This window comes from Drosophila innubila (genome assembly GCF_004354385.1).
Source record: "Drosophila innubila isolate TH190305 chromosome 2R unlocalized genomic scaffold, UK_Dinn_1.0 1_C_2R, whole genome shotgun sequence".
NCBI classification, from domain to species: Eukaryota; Metazoa; Arthropoda; class Insecta; order Diptera; family Drosophilidae; genus Drosophila; species Drosophila innubila.
This window is the reverse complement of record NW_022995374.1, coordinates 4779261-4785260: the sequence shown is the minus strand read 5'-3', so window position 1 is coordinate 4785260 and position 6000 is coordinate 4779261. Positions and strand designations below refer to the sequence as shown.

General features: G+C 39.9%; 1 long non-coding RNA gene across 1 annotated transcript; it reads right to left on the bottom strand.

Moving 5' to 3' along the window:
* Nucleotides 1-2425: 2425 nt before the first annotated feature.
* Nucleotides 2426-3393, bottom strand: LOC117785199. Its single transcript, XR_004617488.1, has 2 exons — nucleotides 3164-3393; nucleotides 2426-3107 (listed from the first exon to the last, which is right to left on the bottom strand). It is a non-coding gene; the product is annotated as an uncharacterized LOC117785199 (long non-coding RNA).
* Nucleotides 3394-6000: the final 2607 nt, after the last annotated feature.

The following is a 6000-nucleotide window of genomic DNA, read 5'->3' as shown; positions in this document are numbered from 1 at the left end:
AAGGAAACCGCAAGTAAATTTTAATTACAAATTGCACATAAAGTAATATGCCATATTTATGGCATGATTAACACTTTGTTATCATATGCGGCAGTATAAAGTTTGTACTATAAACTAACGATCAAATTAGAAATTTTACTCAGTCGTGATTTCAGGCTCTGTAGGCACTGTAGTTCATGTACTCCTTAGAAGATGTCTCGAAAAGTTGTCGAGACTTTGGCCGTCATCTTGTACTGGTTGGTGGTAACTCCATCTTGCGTTATATTTTGCAAGAATCAGGAATGGATTCCTTGGAATAAACTCGTTTTTTGGGAATGCATAGGAACTATATTCCTGTTTGCCGTCAGTCAGGCACTCTTCTCCTGGCTTTTATTTATCACCATCGTTTGGTTATATCATAAAGTGAAAATGTGCATCACAAATGAGACAACTGATGTCGTGAGTATCGAGAGTATTCATATTGAACGGCATGCAAGTGAATGCGTTATCGAAACAAATATGGGAGAATATGCAGTAGGAGGAGAAGATGGTGAAGGAGGAGAGGAATCCCCGCAACCATCTCGATCCTCACCCAGTTTGCCTCGCAACAAAAGTAAATGTGCAAATGGAACAGAACCAAAGACAACTAATGGCAAAGGATCTGATCCACCGCCTCCTAGCTACGAGGAAATCTACAAAGAGAATCAAGTTTGAGTAGCTTTTACCATACAATAAGCTGCAATTACGAATCAATGCTAATTATAATACTTGAATGCCTACAATAAACGGCAACAAAGTGAGTAATAAAATAAAATTACTCATGGACTAAGAAATACAAAATAAATACGAGGGTACAATTCTCAAGTATGAAAATAAATAGTTCTTGGTGTGGCGACAAATCTTTTGTGATGGCAATAATTAAAAAAATTAAAAAAGTAATGGTTAGTGTCGATTTTTCAGAGTTAGTTTCAAATTGACATAAATTTCTATGCATTTTACGTAAAAATATATTTTCGAAAGTTATCAAAGCACTTAACTAGACTTAACTATAGAATTCAAATTAGAAAAAAAATTATTGAATATTAAATAAATAATATAATAATTATATAATAATATATAAACAAAAATGCATGAATAAATTCCGAGCTTGAGTAAGCGAAGTTAATAAATTTTTTCTGACTTTCAATGAACAAAAGTAGAAACTAAAATAACAACGCTTGTCACAGAAAAACCAACCTTCAATGCAAATAAAAACATACACATTTTACCCTAATTTGCCAATTTTCAATGGGCTCAGGGTATAAAAAGAAATGAGGAATATTTTTGTACAATTAAATTATTTACAGAGCAATCATTTCTATACCCATTACCTAGAATAAATACACACTTTCTTTATTCTTTAGATTTATTATACATTTATAGATTCTAATCAACTTTCTTTGGTGATTCTTTAGTCAGTTGTATTTAGTACCCTTAATCTTTGCTTCATAGAACAAATTGTCCTATGACAGCTATTATACCCCACAGTAGTGTATTTATCAAAGAAAACTCGATTAGTTAAGTTCACTTTTGTCAAACTTTTGTCTCAACAAACATATGACAATGCTAAACTGCAACAACGCCCACGCAGCTAACTTGGCCAACTGCCAAATTGGCTCATGCAACTGGCAACTCAACTTGTGAAGTGAAATTGTGGGCAATTGTGACTGGCATTTGACATTTGGCATTGCCAACGCCCGCCATAAAACTTAAATTTGCGATACTTTCTCAAAAAATTATAGTAAAAATAAAAAAAAAATATATAAAAAATATATGAGTTGAGAGAAAAGTAGTATTTTTTAGTTAAATTTTTTATTGACTGCAAATGTCAGCATTGTGGGCGCTGACATTTGAATTATGTGTGTGTGTGTGTGTGAGTAAAACTGACACACATAAACAAAGCGGCGAAATAATTAAAATTGATGTTGTAGCTGTAAATGCGTATAGAGAGACAGACGGACAAACTGACAGACGGACAAACTGACAGATGGACAGTTGGACAGTGTATGTTTTTCGCAGATCACAGACCACAGTGAGTTGAATGTGTATGTGTGAGTGTATGTTGTGATTATGGCATCGTTGTCACATCATTGCAACTGTCAAACACGCTTGTTCGTCAAAATCTTCAAAAAATACAAAAAAAACGGAAGCTGTGCGAAGTCTTTTGACAGCACTTTGAGGCCAAAAGCTATTGTTTTAACTCTTTATTTGTGTCTGTTGTTGCTGTGGATGTTGTCACTGCTGCTGTTGTTGTTGTTGTTGTTGCAAGCTGTCGCCTTACTTGTGATTGCTGACACACATTTTGACAGCTTTGATAGCTCGCAACGTCGCATCTTTTAATTGCAATAATTAAGTCAGTTCAGTTAAGCGAATGGACCAACTATAGCCAAAGTAATAAATGTAATCATATTTAAACTCAGTTCGTAGTTGAGCTCAGTTTTTATTGAGTTTCTTTAAAATATTACAACATAAAAGCTGGTCATGATATGCTAATTATGGAATATTGTCACAGATCGAAGAAAACCCACACAAAAAAAAAAAAATAAAACAAACACACAAGATTATTTAACACATTCGAACTCTTAGAAAATGTCGCGAATTGAGCAGAGTGAGGCGGAGAGGGGCAGAGAGGGGCAGCAGGGAGTAGGGATTAGCATAACGAACTGACCTATCAACCTAATGGTCGATGATGAGACTCGGTAGCTGGCAGTCGATAGACTTCAAATTTTTTAACACCTGAATGCCAACAAACAGTTGGCAGGGGGGGGGGGGTCAGGGGGCAGTGGGCGTGTCTGTGGAGTCACAATGAAAGCCCACAATGCGCTAAGCTAAGCTAAGCGCAGACAATGGCCAAATGTCAAGACACACAGAGATTTTTGGCCAAAACAAAGCCAAAACATGCTCATTGATGGCTAAAAAGAAACTGGCGCATAACCAAAAAGAAAGATGCTAACAATGGGTGAAAGTTAACACACACCAAAAATACACGCACACACACACACACACACACACACACACACACACAAGTTGAAGTGAACGTACTTTCCCTCGTAGTCCGGTGTTTTGAAGTTTTTAACTGTTTTTACCGCCTGGAAAATTACAGAAGCGATTTAGAATTGTGCCTTGTGAACTGCAGCCTACATACCGAGTGTCTGGCGGCCTGACTGAACGTGCATTCTGGCCTGGCCGGCTGTTGCAGGAGTCGAGAGTCACTCAATACTCAGTGGGCAAGGGAGGGGCGGCCTACTGGTGAGTGCCTTTCTCTGATTTCCCGCCTTTCTACCGGCTTTCGCTCGCGAAGCAAGGTGTTTGTTTTCCTTTGATATTCTGCGCACTCGCTGGTGGCAATTCCACGCTGTCACTAAGCCAGTGTTGGAAAACGAGGAGAGCGCTCAGCTGATCAGAGACGAGAGTTGCCAGACGATCGCATATTGGCACTCACTTGGCGCTTGAATTTGAATTTGAATTCAAATTTCAAAATTCAAATTGGGAATTTCGACAAGGAGAACATAACAATAATAATAATAAGAATAATAAATATAATAATAATAATAATAATAATAATAATAATAATAATAATAATAATAATAATAATAATAATAATAATAATAATAATAATAATAATAATAATAATAATAATAATAATAATAATAATAACAATAATAATAATAATAATAATAGCAATAATAATAATAATAATAATAATAATAATAGCCAATAATAATATAGTTATATAATAGTAATAATAATTAATAATAATAATAATAATAATATAATAATAACAATAATAATAATAATAATAATAATACAATAATAATAATAATAATAATAATAACAATGTAATAATAATAATAATAATAATAATAATAATAATAATAATACTAATAATAATAATAATAGTGCCCCTAATAATATTGTAGATAATATGGAGTAGTTGTCAAAGTGCAACCTCTTCAACTGCCAATCTGAGCTGTAAGCCGGACTGGCGCAACAGATAATGCGGGAAGGACAACATTGGGAAACCCATTCGCGAATAGCGCAAAGGTTCTGCATTCGCCACCAGCAGTACCGCACTCTGCGCCACCAGCAGTTCGTGAAGAGATCTTTACATTCACGTGTCAGAAGGACAATGGCGAGACTCCAAAGAGGAGCAGGGAGCAGACCAGCCCACATGGTCAGATGAGGAAAACTCCACCGAAAAAGCAGCGAGGTCCCGGTGCATCCCCTAGGATGGAAATAGTCGAGCTCGGAGAGATCCTAGACGACCTTATTTTCCAAACTACGGAGAAGAAGCCTGCAGTTCGACACGTGACGCTGAAGCAAAAGGAGGCATATGTCAGGATGAAGCAGATCCAGATCTCAATTAGCCAATACCTGGAAATGGTCGCTAATTCACAAAGTCCACATGGCCCCAGCAGCGGAACCACTACACCGAGTACCACAGATAATGGTTCTCAGACCACTCCATCCCTACTGCCGAACGAAAGGAGGACTGCCAAACTAGGCAGCAACAACAAAACAGAGTGGAGAGCAACCACCCGGAAGTAAGTCTGTGTCCACGCCAGCTGCTAGATGCGCGACATATAGTCAAGTGGCAGCAAATGCGAAGGAAAAGCGTGTCCCGCTGATGACGTCCGGGTCGTTGTAGATACGGAGCCAAATGGCAGAAGGTTAAATCCAGGCGAAGCCAGCGCCCAGGCGCAGGGGCCGACCAGATGCAATACTGGTTAAATGCAAAGATGCGGCAGACTACGCTAAAGTCCTCGCCTCTGTGCAGAATAGCAACGAGCTGCAGCAGTACAAGGAGAATGTACGTGGTGGGCGCACTGCTGCAGGTGAAGTTCTGCTGCAGATGAACAAGACCGCCGATGAAGCAACAAGGAAGCTTCACCTGCTGTACAGAAAGCACCGGCGAGACTGCAGATGTTAAAGTGATCTCTGACAAGGTGCGTGTGGAAAAAAGATCTTCCGGAATGGGCAACAAACGAAGAAGTTATGCTGGAGATAATAAAACATGTCGAGGGCGATCTACCGGTAGAATCAGCACCTAAGCTGCGTAAAGGTTACCGTGGCACAGATTGCATCAATGCTCCTCTCCAAGGAAGTCGCAGACAAGCTTCTCGCGATGGGACACATCGTATTGATGGGCAGTATGCAATATCCGAAGTAATGTCGACCCACGTAGGTGTTTTATGCCTGGAATCTGGACACGGCAGCACGTTGCAGAAGCAAGCACGACGCATCAAAAAAGTGTTTTAACTGTGGCGGCGAAGGCCATCCTGCCAAGGATTGCTCCAACAATGCCTGCTGCATACTCTGCTCAAGAGCTGGAGAGCAAAAAACGAGTCACCACACGCTTAGTAGGGGCTGCCCGTTATATGTGAAGGCAATAAACAATGTCAAAAATTAAGTTCCTCCAACTTAATTTAAATCATTGCAGAGCCGCACAGGACTTACTAAGCCAAACGGTGCGTGAAAGTAGTATAGATGTAGCCATTCTATGTGAGCCTTACAGTGCCAGGCAGGACGGAAGCTGCGCAGAACCACAATGTTGGAGCCGCCATTTGAGCTGTGGGAGCCCTGCTTCACAACTGAGAGCAACGCATAGCAGAGGATTTGTGAGGTGACGGCATAATATATAGTTGTTACATGCGCCTAGTATTCCAATCCCAGAATACGCCGAGATGCTGGACGAGCTAGCGGAGGATGCAAGAACACGCTCTCCGGTGATTATTGCCGGTGATTTCAACGCCTGGGCAACCGACTGGGGCAGTGTTCGGACTACACCGAGGGGTAGAATGCTGTTGGATGCATTCGCTGTGCTGAACGTGACGTTGCTCAATTCAGGTAACGCCCATACCTACACAAAAGCAGGAAGAGGTTCGGTGATAGACCTGACTTTCGCCAGCCCAATTCTAGCGCGAAACGCCAAGTGGTCTGTATCCAACGTATACACACACAGCGACCATCAAGCAATCACTT